Raw genomic sequence first — 18,841 nt, 5'->3', positions numbered from 1 at the left:
CCTGAATTTCCACCGATGTCCTGGACTACGCCATTCACCATTTAGCTGAAAGAATTCTGCTGGATCCACTTTACCAAGGCCTTTGGGAATATTGAAGACCTGGATTAAGTCCCCCTGCAGCCTACTCTGCTCAAGACCAAAACAGGTTTAAATCACGGAGTCTGTCACAGTGCGACGGGTCCTTAAATCCCATGATGCACTTGGTTGCTCTCTTCTGCACAGCTTCAAATGCTGCTATGGCTTTCTTGCAGAGTGGTGACCAGAAATGCACACAGATACCCCACCTGCAGTCTCACTAGTGCATTACACAGTCCAAGTATAATGGTTTTCAAATTCTATTCAGCAGTTTTTATGCTATAACCTAACATTTTCTTTGCCTTTTTAATATATTCTGTGCATTGCTTAGATGGTGCAAATGTGTCAACATAAACCCCTAAACCCTTTTCAGAGGTTTCACCCTATAGGCCAGTGTCTCCCCTCTTGTACTTATAATTGACTTTCATTTTGCTCATGTGCAGCACTTTTCTACATTAACCTCCTTTTAAGAACCTTCCCACGTTCTGACACTTGTCCAAATCTTTCTGAATTGTTTTGCTGCCTCCTCAGTGTCTGCCATTTCTCCATCTTTAGTACCGTCAGTGGAATGCAAATGTTTGCTAATTACAACATAATGTCATAAACTAAACCTGAACAAATAAAGGACCCAGGACAGACCCCCTGAAGGACCCCCCTCCACGTGGAGCATTCTCCTTTTATCTGTACTCTTTGTCTCCTGTCAGTTAACCAACTTCAGATCCAGTTTGTAGGCTTTTTGAAAGTTTAAGTAAATAATGTCATTTGCTTTGTTAGGCTGGAGTCACATTTGCCACTTCCCAGTCCTCCAGTCCTTCTCCTTTCTGAAGTAACTGCTCATATTTTCCCAATTTGGTTTAACATTCCACCAGTTTCATTAGCCTCCGGCGTATTGATCAGACTCTTCCATTCTTAAATTTGAGCTCACTGCCTGTTTTTACTTCTTCTTACTTCTTTACTTTTTGTTTCTTTCTTTTTTTTACAAACACTTGGGTGAGATATTTGTTCGACTCTTTTGCTATTTCCTTCTCATTTTCTTGATCTCACTTTTTGTGTCGCCCTAATGGGTCTTAGATTTGCTTTACGAGAAGACGTTAGAAGAGCTCTGAACTGCATGTTCTGTATGAAAATGCGCTACAGAAACATGTTGTTGTGTTCATTTTCGCCTCTAAATCTGCTCTCTGTGGGTGTCTTGTGAGTGAAGAGCGCCTGTCCAGCTTTGTTCCTGCGTCACCTCCAATGCTGTCAAGATTAACCCCGTGTTAAATGTATAAGCGGTTAGAAAATGGATGGATGGACGGACGTTATTGGCTAAAATATCACGACTGTCTTTGACTGATTGTTCAACACGATCCATCCAAACGTGTGCCAATTAAGCCTTCATTTCTATTACTTAGGAATATTCGACGCGACATATAGAGACGGACATAATGAATGATAAGCGCTATATGGTAGATGGCGAAAACATTACAGCTATAAAAATACATTAACGCCAGCATGAATGGCCGAACCTGAACATCAGCAATCACGGCTATGCGATCTTGACAGGGCGAGCCACGGCTATTCTACCGACGAAGAGGAAAAACCTTGGAAGACGCTTTAGTTTTTAACTTATCTGTTTATTTTAAATGTTAAAACTTCGTGATGTGGGAAACCCGACAAGCCATTTCACTTCATCATACACAACAATCTGAAAGACCTATAGAAGAACAAGCAGAGCGTCACTAACCTTATATGTTTCGTACATCGTTTACACCGCTCACTGTCGGTGAAAGGGGCGAGTCCGGCCACGCACCCTGCTCAGCGGCAACTGCTGGATCCTGGGCGCCTTTACATTACGTCATCGTCACGCGACAGCATCTTAGCTTGCAGACGGGAACTGCGGCATCCGATGGGTTGTCACTTGTCAGTGTGTTAGCTGCCGAAGAAGGAGCGTTTGGGTTTCATTCTGTGTCGGGTGGGTAATTTCAGTTGATCTGTCATGGTCGATAGTGATGGAGTTATTTCCTAATGATATCATTTTTCCATTTTACCAGGCTCCTCTTAAATGAAGAGACATTTCTTTACGCAGACTTCGAAAGACTATGATGGCAAGCCAATGTAATAGAGCTGTCCAACTGCGACTATGGAGGACTACGGTGGCTGCAGGTTTTCACTTTCTGCTGTTAATTGACTTCGTTTCCCATCATTTTAATTGCCTTGTTTTTAAGACTCGGACCCCCTGAATTGCTTCTTTTTTACCTTAACGGCAAACCAAACAGAAAGAGATGTGAAGTGAGCCAACACCGGGGCCTCAAACTCCAGCTTTACTTCTTACTTAGAAGCCGATTCTTGTTGCTAATCAAACCCGATATTTAATTCCATGGCTTCTTGCTGCTCTCATTCTTCATCATTTCCTAAAAACGTTTTTGAGTTTGTTAGAGCACTGTCTTGATGACCTGAGCAGATGAACATCTCTAAGACCTCCATCTTTCTTTATTTTCCGATATTGTATGATGTACACGGATTGGCCCAGTTTGTATCTCATTATTGTTTGGCTGTTCAGAAAAAAAAATCAGTTAAGGGGTCCGTGTCTTCATTTATTTTGACTTCATTTTAATTTACTTAATTTGCAAAAACTGGTCACTGATTAAGAAGATGGTCTACCTATTCTTAATTAGTAACTTTGTTTTTGCTCCCAATTAACTTTTGTATTAATTTTAATTGACTTGCTCTTGAAGACCCTTTAATTGGTTATTTGTTAATTAGCAGCCAAACAATGAGATACAAAATTAACCAAAACAGCTGGTGTCCATCATACAATATCTGAAAACTAAGAAAGGTGAGGGTCTCAGGAATGCTGATCTGCTCAGGTCCACATAACATTTTAGCAGAGCTCTTAGAAAAGAGAAAAGCAACAATTTCTGAAATGTCTGCTATTGGACAATGAGAGCAGCAACAAGCCATGGAATTGAAGAACGAGTTTAATTAGTGACAAGAATCAGCACCTAATTAAGCAACTGATTGGAGTGAAACTGGTTGGAGTTTGAGGCCCTGATTTGGGTGGTCTTCTGTTGGCTCCCTCACTTCACATTTTGTTTCTGTTTGGGTGCCGTTTAAGGAAAGAAATGATTCAATTCAGGGGAACAAATCTTAACAAACAAGTCAATTAAAATGAATTCAAAAGAAGTTAATTAGTGAAGCAACTTACGCTCCTCCTTCAGGCAAGATGTAATCCATTAAATTGCATCTCCCCAGAAGAAGGTTCCTGAGTTGCCTCGAAAGCTTGCATATTGCAGTCTTTCTAGTTGCCCAATGTAAGGTGTCATGTTGCTTGACTTCTCACTATAGATACCCGATTAAAATAAATGAACGTTATTCTATATGAACAACAACCCCCTCTCAAAAACACTGCAGAATGACTAAAAAGAAAGAAAACTTCCAACTTGGTAGGGACGGTGACGCGCTGCACAGGCGTATTGCTGTAGTTATAAAGGAGCCCTCGTCGCGTTTCCTGACACACTTATGCTGAATAATTTGTTGACTGAAAGTCCTCCATTTATTGTTAAATTTAGCAGACACGGTTATTCAAGGTGACTTACAATGCAAGTTATAATGCAACAATGATGATGCGTGCATGAAAGCAACAGAGAACAGGATAAAAAAAGAGAAGCATGCACGAGGGAGTATAACTACGACATAATTATACAACTAGACTGATATTGCATCCAATATGAACTTCTAATAAGATTTTAAGGCCCTTCATGGTCTGCCCACCTCTTCTGTTTTCCTTATTGAACCCACCGTAGGTTCCATTACACTCACTTCGCTCTTCCCATTCTGTGCTGTTGAACGTCCCCCCTGTGCAGATTGTGTATGATGGGTGATTGAGCTTTTAGGGCAGGGGTCCTCAATCCCAGTCCTGGAGGGCCGCAGTGGCTGCAGGTTTTTGCTCCAATCCATTTGCTTAGTAAGAAGCCCTTAGTGCTCAAGTAACATTTCTGCGTCACTTTAGTTGTCTCACTCATTAAGATTTTGAACCCTTATTGCTTATTTTAGACTTAAACAGCCGTATTCTTGGTTTTTAATTTGCTCCTAATTAGCAAAAATGACAAAAGAGACCAGCATTTCTCCATTTAGCTTGTTACCATTTACACCGGTGTGTATTTATCATGCACTATTGGGTTTAATTAAATACTTGAGATGAAAGTGAAGAGAAAAAAGTGAAGCACTGAGGATTACTCCTCCATTTTAGCCTTCAAATCATTTGGATGAGATCCTTAGAAAAGGAAAGGAAATCCAGGACATGAGAATGAGCTGACATAGCAGAGTTAAAGAACTAACAAGCCATGAAATGAAATTATTGGCAAGAATTGCTTTCTAATTAAGCAACCGGGTGAAGAACAAAAACCTGCAACCACTGTGGCCCTCCAGGACTGGGACTGAGGACCCCTGTTTTAGGGTATCATTGGCAGCTTCGCATTTGTGCCTCACTTTCTGTCTTAAAATGTAAACTTAAAACTTACCTTTTTACTTTCTTGTATATGAAGTATTGTAATCGTCGAAAAATTCAATTTCGAGGTTTTGATGAATCTCGACGTTTTAGACCTCCCTGAGTCGGAAAACAACATTTCTGGAATTATGTCTGTGTGTGTAAACACGATAATTTGAGTGTGCTTTCACTTAGGTCAACCAAATTCTGCATGCAAGAATTCAGTACAAAACGTAGATTTCTGTCAAGTTTTGAGCTCTTTCCACTAACCTGAAGTGGTACTTTACCTTTTATTCAAGCAGCCGCGGAGTCTGATTTATTGAACTTTACTTTTATAATAATTGTTCAATATTTTATTATTTTGATTTGATGTGTTGTTGGTGGTTCTTTAATGCACCTAATATTAAAATATAACAATTGTCTTGTGGTTTACTGCTCAAATATCCATCCCCATATCTGTGTATACAAGAAAGTCTAGGGGAGAGCACTCCCGATTTTTTTATGTTACATTTTGTTAATTTGTTACCTATGTATACATATTGGGCGCTTTAACGATATTTTTTAATATTTTATACTAATGTACTGTGTCCTTGGCTGTTTTGAAAGGCACTTTTAAATAAAATGTATTATTATTATTCTCTCCATGCTCTCTCTTATTTAACCCCTGGTGAGACAAAGTTTGGCTGCCACCACGTGCGAAAGATCATTGAGATTGAACACCAGGGGGCGGCATTGTTCCAAAAAAGTCTTTGAAGACCGTCCGATGAGAAATGAGGCAAAATGACCCCTTTGATTGGCTAACTGAACAGATTACAACACGCAAGCTTTCGAGGCAGCGCAGGCCCTTCTCCTGAACCCCGGCAGTGAAGCTTTGAGGGGCTACTGAAATGGAGCAGGTTTACAGGCTCATTATTTAATGTCACATGTGCAGTGATATTTGTACTTGCATGTGTTAATCAACATGGAACGTGTCACCACTGTCTGATTCCGTGATCGGTAAGCCATACCACAGTAGTGTATCTCAGAATATGTCTTCTTTATTCCAAATAAATGACACCCTGAAGTCAGAATTACACAAGAACATGACGTTTAAGTGACAGTATTCGACCCAGTTAGATTTTTACACATTTTATTATTTACAACCTCGAAACATGATACACTCGATGTGACCGTCCTGTTAGGGAATTGGTTTGCTTCTTTTGAGTAAAAATGGACTCCTTTGTTGGTGCTCGAGAACAAACTTGAGTGTTTATGTCATCTGCATAAAGCTGATGTCCTGCTAACAGGTGACTCCTCGCTAACTGCGTTGTGGAAGACCAGCACTCTGCACAGCTGACGACTTTTTGAAAATCAAAACCAGCCTTTGTCTTCCCAAGTCTCAGACTTGCTTAATGGCTATAAAGCCAAAATGCTGCATTCCAACCTGCTGAGCACGCAAATAATCTTGACGTGTTTTTATATGTTAACATATTCTGAACATTAGCATTGCTCTGGAAAGAGGAAGAAGTACTAGAAATGGGATCTTTTTTTCGTTTTTTAAAACTTATATTCATACCAAAACAAGTTAGAAGGTATTCAGCCACTTTGCATACCTGTTGTAGATTTCATTTGAAAAAAGATCTGACCATAAATCTACACTCAGTAATCCATAATGACTGACTGAACACGTGTTCAGAGGAGTCATGTTCAAAATCAATTTTGACGAGGTCTGAATATCTATCTATTTATTTATCTATCATATAGCACCTTTCATATCTATTATATAGCGCCTTTCATATCTATCTATCTATTATATACCGACTTTTGCATCTATCTATTATATAGCGCCTTTCATATCTATCTATCTATTATAAAGCGCCTTTCATTTCTATCTATCTATCTATCTGTTATATAGCGCCTTTCATATCAATCTATCAAATAGCACCTTTCACATCTATGTATTATATAGCGCCTTTCATATATATCATATAGTATATATCTCTATCTATTATATAGCAACTTTTGCATCTATCTATCTATCTATCTATCTATCTATCTATCTATCTATCTATCTATCTATCTGTCTGTCTGTCTGTCTATCATATGGTGCCTCACCTCTCACTTATTTTATTATGCCTGTCCTATCTATCTGTCGGTCTCTCTATTCCGTATTTATTTCTGCCTGTTATGTCATATATTCTGTATGTACCTGTTCACCTGTCCGTCTCTCTCTCATATAGCGCCTTTCCACCTGTCAGACCTGTCAGTCTGTCTATAGCGCAGCAGCTTTACTTCTGCCTGCCTCATTTCTCCTTCACGTGATTTACATGTTCATGGCGGGTCTTTCCACACCCCTGGTCGGTGGCTCTTTGCGTTTTGCAGTCCGTCCCTTTCTGTCTTTTTGCCCTTTATGGTAGAATCACTACGTTCGCAGCCCGTTCGTGCTTCATGTTTCCTGTTCTCTCTCTCTGTGTTGTTCTTTTGCTCAGACTCGCCAGATGACAAGATGCCGGTGTCACACACGCCCCGTATTTTTGTCTTAGCGGATATCGCGTTGTGCCGTAATGGCAGTGAAAGCCAAGCCGAGTCCTTCTGGCTTAATGGAGAGTCACATTTAAAGCTAATTGTCAGGGCTGACAGGAGACAACATGAACATCCCATTGGTGTTAATGCTCGATTATGCAGATTATTAAATAATTCTCTTATTTGTTTACTGAAAAGCATACAAAACAAGCTGTGGTGTTGCCAGGCTGAGATGAGTACGCCAACCACTCCGTAGCCATCTGTCCAAACAAACGCGGCCCTTTTAACAGATTTCATGTTTTTTTAATTCGTATTTCTGCTCTACACATGAATGGCCGTTTATTGAGGTTGTCGAACTTTTCCGTTTAAACACACGCCCTCTATCAGTGAGCCCTGCACCGTCTCCAGTCGCCAGTCCCAGAAGAGGACAGCAGAGTTGCTGGTACTGGACGCTCGCCGATGGGGTCTCTTGACCTTGAAAAACCTGCAGGTTTTGATGTTTGTTTTTTCCTTCGACCCATTTGGAGTTTTTTTCTGTCCTCCTGGCCATCAGACTTTACCTTATTCTTTGTTACTGTGTATTGTCTAATCTTATTTTTATTTCATATAAACTTTTCTTTCTTCATCTTGTAAAGAACTTTGAGCTCCACCATCTGTATGAAAATGTGCAACAGAAATAAATGGCGTCGTCGTTGTTGTTGTCAGTTTCTAAGATGTGTGGGCTTTAGGGCCACAAACCCAAGGGGAGAACAAGCAAGTTCTGCACAGAGAGACAGAAATCAGGCTGAGCACTAAACCTGGGGGACAGACAAGCTCTCCAAGAACACTGACGGCTTTAGCTTACAAGGGCTGACAGTTAAGTTGAATGGTGCTGCATACCTCATGGCTGAATATCAGGACCCCCCTTGGGAATCAACGCCCCGACGCCTGCGCCTAGCCCACCTTTCAAAGCAATTGGGGAACTCCATCAGAGCTGTCCTCGTACGAGGGACGTTCAGAAAGTTTCCACACTTTTCTATTTATTAAGAATTTCAAAAACAAAACACATCACTTTTCTACGTCGTCACCTTCGCATGCGATGCAATTTTCCCAGCGTCCTACCAACGTTTTAATGCCCAATTCCTATACTCCTCCTGCCTTCATCGTTTCTAACGAAAATAGAAAAGTGCGGAAACTTTTTGGACGTCCCTCGTATTACACTTGCTGTCCTGAATGTCTTCCTTTCAATATTTCCCCCTTTATCATCGGGTAAAGAAAAAGTCATTGGTGGTGGGGGCGGTTACAGTTATTGGTTTAAATGGCTAAAAACGCGAGTGCGGTGGGAGCTGCCGTTTGTTCGTTGCTCCGCCATTCTCGCGACGGCACACAAGAACACGCAACAATAATAATGAGCGCCACACGTCGACACGAACACCGCTGTGAGACCCTGATACTCCAAGGTGATGAAACCTCACCGAGCAGTTGGTACGGAGCTGCCAACTTACTCGTATACTGCAAAAAAAAAAACCTGTCAGTCAGTGTCCGACCCGCTTTATCCTAACACGGGGTCACGGGGGTCTGACGGAGCCAATCCCAGCCAACACAGGGCGTAAGGCAGGAACAAACCCCGGGCAGGGCACACACACACCAGGGACAATTTAGGATTGCCATTGCACCTAACCTGCATGTCTTTGGACTGTGAGAGGAAACCCACGCAGACACGGGAAGAACATGCAAACTCCACGCAGGGAGGACCCGGGAAGCGAACCCAGACGGGTCTCCTAACTGCGAGGCAGCAGCGCTAACACTGCGCCACCGTGCTGCTCAACAATCAAACAAACAAACAACGTCACATTTACGGTAAAGTACTGGCAGCTAAGATTGTCAGAAGGTGAAGGTGACAAATGGTAAAAAAAACTGGCAGGTGTGGTTTCCTCCCACAGTCCAAAGACATGCAGGTTAGGTGCATTGGTGATCCTAAATTGTCCCTGGTGTGTATGTGTGTGTGCCCTGTGGTGAGCTGGCGCTCTGCCCGAGGTTTGTTTCCTGCCTTGCGCCCTGTGTTGGCAGGGATTGGTTCCAGCAGACCCCCGTGACCCTGTAGTTAGGATATAGCGGGTTGGATAATGAATGGATGGATAGACTTGAAAGATTACCAACAAAGCACTCATTTGAATATCACAAATATCTGAGGCGGTGCCTTTTGTTTCTTATGGCCTCCCACCTCAGGAAGCCTGCTGGTCAGTGTTCGCCTGTACTGCTTGGGTGGACACTTCTGTCTTCATAACCCAAAAAATCCCTGGGAATTAAACAAGAACAAAATCCACAAGTGTTATCGTTTTTTTTTTCCCCTTGAGAGCAGCCCCACCAGCATGCGTCTCTTGGGGGGCCACTTTGAACCCAAGCCGCTTTGGCGTCTTTTTCTTCCTCTCTCTCTCTGTGATCCATCAGCTAAACATCAAGCCGTTTTTATAGCAGGGACGTCACGGGGCCAGCTGGCAGACAGAGTTCATTTTGGGGTCCATCGGCCCACTTCACATGGTGGGCTCTCGCTTGTGGGCATGCTTTCGTTTTATTTTCATTTCTTTATACGCCTCCCCGTTTGCGGGTGCCTGGGGTGGTCAGGACGGCCACAGTTTTCATCTCCTCGACATTCTGCACCCCTGATTGTCATGAATAGAAGAAGAAGCCGGAGCCAATTAGAAGGACATTGTCCCTCCTGACAATATGGCACCAGCTGGTCTGTCTCTTGCTGACTCGTGTCAGGAACACTTCACCTCTGCTGCCTGTAATTAATAGTTTGGTTAAAATGTGCTGGGGCCGCTCGCGTCTTTCTATTCATTACCTCAATTAAGAGTCATTAGGCCTGAAATGTAGGCCAATCTGTTTTCTTTGGCTCTCCTTCACACACAATGCAAACACACACATGCATGCCGAAAACATCCATTTGCAAAGCGCTGACCCGTATTGATGAGTTGGGGGGGGATTCAAACACCAGGAAACCGGGGGTTGTTAACCATCTTCAACAGAGGAGGGCCGAGTCTCCCCTGAAAGAGCCATATGCCACTGGTGTGCACGTCCCTAACTAGGCCACATGGGCGAGGGACAAGCCCAAGCCGCTTGATGTCGTTGTGGCCGAGCCATCTTCTATTATTAGTGACAGGAGCCACCAGCTGGGAGCAGGCAAGCGGCCCAAACTGTCGCCGCGCGGCTTCCCCTAAATAGTTACACACATGAATAAGCCTTTTGTACACCTAGCAGTCATTACAGATGCCCATTAGCAGCCACCCAGCAAAGGGCAGCCCCCTCGTGCATCGGTGGCCCGCAGCGCTCATTGTTTGCGGCAATTAATTTGTTAAGTGGCGGTTTGCAGCTTACATCTCGCTTGACTTAGTGATGTTAATCAGAGAAAGGAAAACCTCCACGCTGGCAACAATAACAGGGCAAAAAAAAAAAACAAGGAGAAGAACCCCCCACCACCCGTCCCGTGGGAGGCTGACTGCCCCCCCCACCTTCATCACCATTCATGATCCGCTCCCACGCCTCACTAGAAAAAGTCAGCCCAGAAGGACTGAACAGGAGTTCAATGGAGGGGAAGCCCACATCTCTGCCACTTTGCTCGCCTGTGTGGTGCCCTGTGCCAAAGACTAGACATAGAACCCCAAAAAGATTTGGGGCAGCCACCCGTATCATATGTCCTGGCTGCAAAAGGGTTAAATTGTGTACATCTGTGTACAGGTTCGAGTCCAAAACAGAACTGCCTTGATGGGGCAAAGGGGGCGGTTTTAAGAGAGAGTAGAGGAAGTGAGGTCGTCAGGGCCGGAACCGGAAGTGATGTCATCGGGACCAGGCGGCACTTCCTGTGATTGTTCTGCAGGACACTCCGCCACCCCCTGGTCTGGCATGGAATTACCCCCATTCAGGCCCTTTAGTTGACTCCCATGCGCACGTATGTGACACCTGGTGAGACGTGTCAGCTCCACACATTTGGGAATTCGGGGCACTCACCTCACTAAGGGGCACCATGCCAGTCACCATGTACACCCTCACTCGTTCAGGCTGACGTTGCCAACCCTCATTGACATTTTGTATTTAGAAGAACAGGGAACACTACAGTATGTGATAATGGAGCCCAGTAACATGGCAGCTGCCCATCAACTGTGCTGCCCCCAGACAGAGTGCCAGTCATACCAGGCCATGTGAGAGCATGGAGCTGTGCAATGAAGTGCACAAAATCACAGGGTTAGAGCTTGAGGTGGTGGCACTCAGTTTATGGTGATACACTACCATTCAGTTGGAGAACGGACCCCCATGAATGCCTCAGTTCGATAACATTAGATTGTAAAAGCGTCCCGTGAAAGTTTGAGAAATGGACTACACTGGTGTGGAAAAGGCAGTGTGGGCACCCTGAGAAACCTTGATGGCACCACAATAAAATCACATTTAGTCAAAGAGCAGTGGGTGAGACCCCCATGAAACTAGAATGCCAGTACTCTAAGATAAAGTGGTAGTACTGTACTCTAAGTGGGCACCCTGAGAAACTGCGATGGCACCACAATAAAATTACATTTGACTGAAGAGTGCAGGGTTAGGATTGGGGTTCCCCACAAGAGTTTAATCTCCACAATAAATAACGTTCAGATGAACAGCAGGGCGTGGGTCCCCTAAGAAACTTCAATTGATGTGGTACTGTAGGTAGGGAGCCCCAGACGTTTCAATGGCGCCACAATAAAATAACATTTGATTGAAGAGTGTGGTCAGGGGGCGCAGGTCCCCATGAAACTTCGAGTGACGCAGGCGTAACATGTTGGTACTGTAAGTCGATATTTGAAGAGGAGCTGGTGCGGCATACTGGTGAGTTGCATCCCACTTCAAGCACTGCACTGGGTGAGTTTGGAAGGCCGAACCTTCACTAATTTCGCTCCTGTCGGTGGTGAACAAAAGCCCCAAGGCACTATGAGATGAGAGCGTTACAGTACTGCCATTTCTGCTGATTTGTATCCGTTACAGTAATTGACGCGGAGTGGGCACACTGACTGTGACATTCCCATACAGTTGGTTAGCACTGAGAAGGCCAAACAGTTAGCAGCCAATCAACTGGACTTTATTTTCAATGGCACCTTGGCACAGTGACCACCCAGTAAGTCAGCGTGGTCTTCACAGCGACCGCCATCCCAAAGCCCTTCACAAACAGGCTGTTATTATTTCTAGACGTTTTAATGGTGAACACTACGAGTCAGTTAGTCTTTATTTTATGTAGCACCTTTTCACAATGACACTTCACAAATTGATGGATACAATAAATCAATCCTGCGTATTTATTATGAGTTGGGGGAAATGGCAAAGTCAGGACCTTTCAGGAATTGGGTGGTACTTGAGCCACTAGGGGGCACACTGATCCTCGATTGACTGCGCAGCACTGACAAAGGTTAATAGTGACCAGCCAGTCGAGTGGTCTTCATAGCACCTTTTCACACAGACCACCCAGCCAGCCACTCGAGTGGTCTTCATTTTTTAATAACACCTTTTCACACTTCCAGCCCTCCCAAAGCCCTCTACGTAGTGCAGTTATTTCCTTACATTTTATTAATCAGACTCCTTCAGGACCGTACAGACAGTGGGTGGGCACCCTGCCCTCAGCCCCCAAAGACACTAGATGGACGCTGATGCTCAATGTGAAGGTGCCCTTAGACTGAAACCCCAAACCCCCAGGGTGGTCTATACTATCAGTCAGTCAGCCGGTTGGTCTTGATTTTATATGGCGCCTTGTCACAGTGACCACCACGTCAAGGCATTATACAAATAGATAGTTAACAGTTCAGTCTTGGAGGAATTGGCACAGTTTTAGGGCCTGAGTGGTACTTCAGCCAGTAGGGGGCACACCACCTGCCACTGCCCAGCGATATTAACCTCGTGGCTGGACAGCAGTGACCAATGCATCAAGGGCTCTTCACTCTACATGAGACCACCCAGCCAGTCCATCGGCCTTTATTTCATATTGTACCTTTCCTGAGTGACCACCACTCCAAAGCACTTTACAAATCGTTGCAATTTTGTCACTTCAGTGTCTGTTTAACAGCTGGAGCAGGTGGCACAGTCCGAGTTTTCACTGAGTGGGCAAAACTTCAGCCACTAGGGGGCACACTGCCTGCAGCTGCCAAAGATGTTTGATTGACTTGGACACTCGGCACGTCACCGGCATGTCACTGGCCCGTCAGCTACTCCTTATCTTATATAGCGCCTTTTCACAGTGAATGCCATCCCACAGCACTTTACAAGTAGACGGTTCAGGTGCTTCTTTACAGTTTTTTTTAACAGCTTGAGCACAGGTGAGGTGGGAGACTCCTTCAGGCGGGTGTTACTTCCATCATTGGGGGGGGGCACCCTGCCTGCAGTCCCCAAAAGACGCCAGATTGATGCTGATGCTCGCTGTTTGAAGCCACACTTGGACTGATCCAGCACTGCGGTGAAGGCTCTCAGTAAGTCAGTCATATTTTATATACAGCGATCACCGTGCCAAGACATTTTACAACCAGATGGTTACACCCAAACACCCCATTGTGCCACCATGGAAAGCCACTTCCCCTCCCACCGTTTCCTAGCAACCAGCGTTTTCCTGTGTCTCGATTGCAGCGGATGAGGGGTCAGCCTCTTCAAGCATCGCTGAGCTTTGAGTGTCTGATGCTTCCTTAGGGTTGCGATCGCTAAGGTTGGCAAAGTGGGCATTGGACTACTAGGACACATCTGGCTGCTCAACTAAAGTGTCTACACGTGGCAGAAAATGAATCCGCTGATTTTAATTTGGTTTAACTATTGAAATGTTAAGTGACAGGCAGACGCATGTGAAATTCATGGGGGTCTCAATGCCTTTCTACTTCTGGCACCTCAAAGCACTTTTAGGTCGTTAATCAGGTGGGGTACTGACTCCGGGGGTCGAGATCACACCCGTGATTTTAAATTGCTCAGGCACAGTCACAATCCAATTCGATATTCAGGTGAAGGGGCTCAGCCGGCAGCTTTAGCGCTAAGCCACACTACCAGGAGTCCCAGTGGGTCCTACACCCCTGTACCACCTTAAGGGTGCCATTTGCAGGGTACTCAAGGGGGTTCTGGATGTTTCAATACTTTTTAATGAAACTCCTGGCAAGAACCGATGCTGAATCCCAGTGCCACTCGCTATGTGGCCGTGCCACCTGATCTGACCACACTCATTGCTGCGAGCGTCGGCGTGTGATCAAAAAGCTGACGGGCGAGGCGACTGCACTTTGGCATCGTCTTGTTGTTATTTATCGAAAGGAAAGGAGACGGAAACGTGAAATCCAAAGTTAACCCACATTTGCTTTTGCGGGGGACGCGGGCACATTAATGTTGGGATCTGTTTACTTGTAGCTTAATGCCTTTGCCAATATCTGTAATTTCATTTAAGCTCTTAATAGGTTTTTATCAGTTAATGGGTCAGGCGACATGTTTAATGCTGGGGTAATCTATTTTCTCTTGGATGAATATATTTTTTCTGAAAATAATAAAGATAATAACAATAAAAGCCCGACTCGCGGGTGGCGCTCAGACAGCAGATTTACATGCCAATGACTTTTCCACACAATTACGGGGTGTCATTAAGTCCGTAAATCCCAGGGCCATGGCGGGCTTCTCTTTCAGCGGCCTCCACGCTTTTAGGACATTGGAGTGTAATCAGAAATGGCGGCCGAGGCGGGGGGCCAAAAAGCATCCAGGGTGGGGTGTGAATTAAATCTGGGCAAGTAGCACTGCCTGAGCTCTTAGACCAAGGAGATGATGGGTCTCCTTTTTATACCGCGCCCCAGATTGTACTATTTGGCGTGTGGCGCCGCGGCCCGGTGCTGCATCAGGCGCATTGCACTGAGACGCTCGCTCAACGGTCAGCTCAAGACGGACTTTGGGTGGCTTTCCTGTCCGCCATTTTGTTTATCGGTGTGTTCTTACCGTCCACATTTCGTTTTGGATTGTTTTTTAGTGCGTTTTTAATTGTGTACATTGTGATGGAAAGCAGGGGTCAGCGAGACTCACACACGCTCACACAGAGAGTCCCGGGTTCAAATAAAGGGTGGTTTTTACACCAACTCCTCCACAAAGTAACACAAGCACAAAGACAGCTTGTCTCTCTCCACCAAACATAAGACCCCTTCCCAATTTCTCTCACCGCCTCACTGCCTCCCAGCTTCGACTCGCCTGGACAAGGGGGTGCGGTCCCTTTTATTAAGGTACTTCTGGTGCCAGGGCCACTGCCCGATGGAAGCACTTACAAAAGGAAGCGCATCTCCCTGCAGCGCCCCCATGAGGCACCCATGGTCCCCAGCAGAGCTGTGTTGCCGGACCACATCTCCCAGCATTCCCTGCTTGTTCCCAAATGGGCACTGATACAGACGGCTGCTGCCATCTTGCATCCTGAGGGAATAAGAGTCCCTAGCAACATCTTCTGGTGGGCTGTCCGTCCATCCACTCCAGCCATCACTTCCAGGACTCGCTCCTTCCTTTCTCCTGGTTGAAATGCCCATCTGTCTGCTTGCAGCCTCCCATCTGGGTAAAGAATCATCGCCTTCTCTGGTCGGGATGCCCGTCCAACCCCTGTGGCATTTACAATATACTGGAACTGTAGAGTGCTTTGTGGCCTATACCTGTGAAAGGCGCTTTATAAATACATTTTCACTTTCACTTACTTACTACACTCCCTCTAGTGGCCACCAGGTGTCCCTACAGCCCTGCGCCCTGCTCTGTCCACAGAGTGTAACTGCAGCCCCCTGAAATGCCCATTGAATGCCCGGTTACACTAAGGTTGTCGTGAACTAGTCGCAATGCACATTAGGTTCTAAAAAACACTTCCAAAATTGCCCACTAGGGGGGGATTTACCATCAATCAAACACAAAGTCTTCATAAAATACAAAGTGTGTTTTCACAAAATGCTCCGCGAAATATCAAATCTCAGAAGGGCACAAAAGATCATAAAGGATTTCAGTGGACAGTAAAGCAAACACCGACCCAAAAATCAGAAATCCAAAAATAAAGAGCAGCAGAAACGCAGCCATCCTCCCAAGTGCATTAGAAATGAACCGCCAGGAATTGTGGGAGATCCCCCTGTCTTGATAGGACGGAGGGTAGCGATTGGCAGGTGGCCCCGCCTCCTAAATAAAAAAAAAATCAGAAAAATTGCTTAAAAAAGCAAAAAACAAGCAAAAAGAGTTTAAAACAGGAAATCGGGAAACCAAGAAGTGGTCGATGTGAACTTCTACACCGGACTGACAACTCGTCGAAAACGCATTCAAATGAACCGCAAAGGGACTTCACTTCCCAGCCTGCCTTCAATAGCCAGGGGGCGGTCTCTACACGGTGATTGACAGATGGCCCTGCCTCTTGGGCCTCCACACTCAAAATACAAATAACAGAGAGAGATGAAAAACTCCCACAGACAGAACATAAGAACTAAACCCAATAAAATAAAAAACAAAAGGGAACAATAAAGAAAAATAAGACAACAGGAAGCCAGGGGAGGAACCCCAGCTCGACCATAACAGCTGAGCAGCCAAGAGGGCGTCACGGTTGGGTTTCTATTTCATTGGTCGAATTTTCTTTCTCCCATCAGGAGTTCTGAACGCTGCAGGATTCATTTGTGTGTTTGTGTTTCTCGTGAGAATAATATTCGGCGGGGTGGATTTTGGCTTACACATTTAACTGACGCCATCTTGTTTTTCAAGGGACTGACCGTTTTCTTGGTGTACCATTGCCGAGATGGTTGCCATCATGGAATGGTCGGAGGTCGCGATCTGTGATGTCATTGAGTCAGCAGTTTAAAGGTGTCCGAATTTCCGAGTATCCCTTTGAAACAAGATGTGTCGTTGCCGTGTGCTTTTTGTGTTTGCTTTACTTTTCGATTTTGATTTTCGAATATGGTTTTTGACTTTGTTGAAAGGCAGGACAGCTTTCGTTTACTAAAATTAGGCTTCCATCTAGTTTACCGTCTTCGTCGCCTGTTTGCTTCTTGCATCTCTGTCTGTTATAACAGACTCACGGCTTGTTTCGTTTTGTGACGGCGAACACCACGGAAAATTTCCTTTTAATTTTCATTTTGATTTGATTTCCACTCTAATGCCTTCAATTCACCTTGAATCATCCTGCAGTCTTCTTGTCCTGATCCTGCCACGATGGCTGCTTGACCCATTGGCTCTCGTTGCTGGGTCCGGCATCGCCTCGGGTGGGCTGTCCTGTCCTGATGTTCACCTCCCGACTTCAGTTTAAAATGACAGCTGCCTTTTCTGTAGCGGTTTTCGGCCTGGTCTGATCGAGAGAACGGCTTCGTTGCCCCATTCATCGGGTGTCTGTGATAGCCAATCAGTGCCGAGGGGCGGGGCGAGTCTGCTTGGTGATTTGCACATGCTGGGAAGTAAAAGCTGAAAGATGAACGATGCCCTGATGGCCAGCGAGATGGAGAGAGATCTGGCAGATTTAGGAGCAGCATGTTAAGGGGACGAGGTTTCTGAAATACGCGTATGTTGCGGGGAGCCAGAAGGACTTGTTTAGGATGCGCTGAGATGGGGTAATCGTGGGGTTTCATCATCGAGAGTGTGAGAGGAAGAAGAGGCAGCGGTTTGTCTTCCTCATTCAACGACTCCCCTATTTACATAAGAATTTGTGCTGTCCTTCTAATCGGAAGCATACACAGGAAACTTGAAGTATATCCACTGTTTAAAGAAACGTTTTAAAAGACCTCACAGTCCTCGAGTGTGACCCCATAGCCACATGTCCTGGCACACGATGTCTACGCTGTCTTAACATTACAGAGTCCAGCAGAACCTCATGATTGGTGGAGGACACTCCATGGTGTGCCTTTCTGCAGGCCTACGAGGAGGGTCACAAAAGGGATGGGTGGGGTCAAACATGAATGGGTGGAGTCAAACATGAATGGGTGGAGCCATCTGCATAAAGAAAGGAGATGTGGCCCGCTGGTCAGTTGTCTCATCGAGAATAGTAAAATTCGGAATTTCATGCCTATTTTCTGAGCAAGGACCCCCTAAAGCTGGATGCTCTCCTCCGGGTTCCCCATCCTGCTGGATTGTTGATTTGCTCCGATGAGTTATTAACTGGACAACTGACCACCCAGGACACCCTTAATGAGAATGTCATCTCGCTAATCTTCTTTGGAGGCTCATGGCTGCCTAGGCTAACCTTTGCTGCCGTTAACCCAGGGACCACCCGACTCCACCATATTTGAGGGGATGAAATGAGCCAAAAGCTTCTTCAGAGGAATTAGGACCTGCTCATCATTACCTCGCTGGCTTTTCAGAGAACACCACGGAAACTTCCTTGAAAATCTGATTGAGCAAACCATTTTAATTTGATTTCCAAGCTAATGCCCCCAATACATCCTGATCCTGTCATGATGGCTACCTGATCCATTGGCTTTCAGAAAGATAAATAGATAGATAGATAGATAGAGTGAAAGGCATTATATGATAGATAGATAGATAGATACTTTATAAATCCCCATACTCCAGCAGCAGCACACTGATAAAGAACAATATTAAATTAAAGAGTGATAACAATGCAGGTATAACAGACAATAACTTTGTATCATGTTAACGTTTACCCCCCGAGTCTCATAGTGTGGGGTCTCCTCAGTCTGTCAGTGGAGCAGGACGGTGACAGCAGTCTGTCTGGCGATGATCCTGTTCAGTTGATTCTCCATGATTGACAGGAGTCTGCTCAGCGCCCGTCGCTCTGCCACGGATGTCAAACTGTCCAGCTCCGTGCCTACAATACAGCCTGCCTTCCTCACCAGTTTGTCC

General features: G+C 45.2%; 1 protein-coding gene across 1 annotated transcript in view; it reads right to left on the bottom strand.

Annotated features, from left to right (window-relative positions):
- The window catches only part of entpd6 (ectonucleoside triphosphate diphosphohydrolase 6), a 44,476-nt gene extending 42,578 nt beyond the window's left edge, over positions 1-1,898 (bottom strand). The window contains exon 1 of the mRNA XM_039737837.1: positions 1,802-1,898. The gene's annotated coding sequence lies outside the window, so the exon portion shown is untranslated. The remainder of the gene's footprint in view (positions 1-1,801) is intronic.
- Between the last annotated feature and the right edge of the window lie 16,943 nt (positions 1,899-18,841).

Source organism: Polypterus senegalus, chromosome 16 (genome assembly GCF_016835505.1).
Source record: "Polypterus senegalus isolate Bchr_013 chromosome 16, ASM1683550v1, whole genome shotgun sequence".
Lineage (NCBI taxonomy): Eukaryota > Metazoa > Chordata > Cladistia > Polypteriformes > Polypteridae > Polypterus > Polypterus senegalus.
The sequence above is the reverse complement of the archived record's forward strand: the minus strand, read 5'-3'. Positions and strand labels throughout refer to the sequence as shown.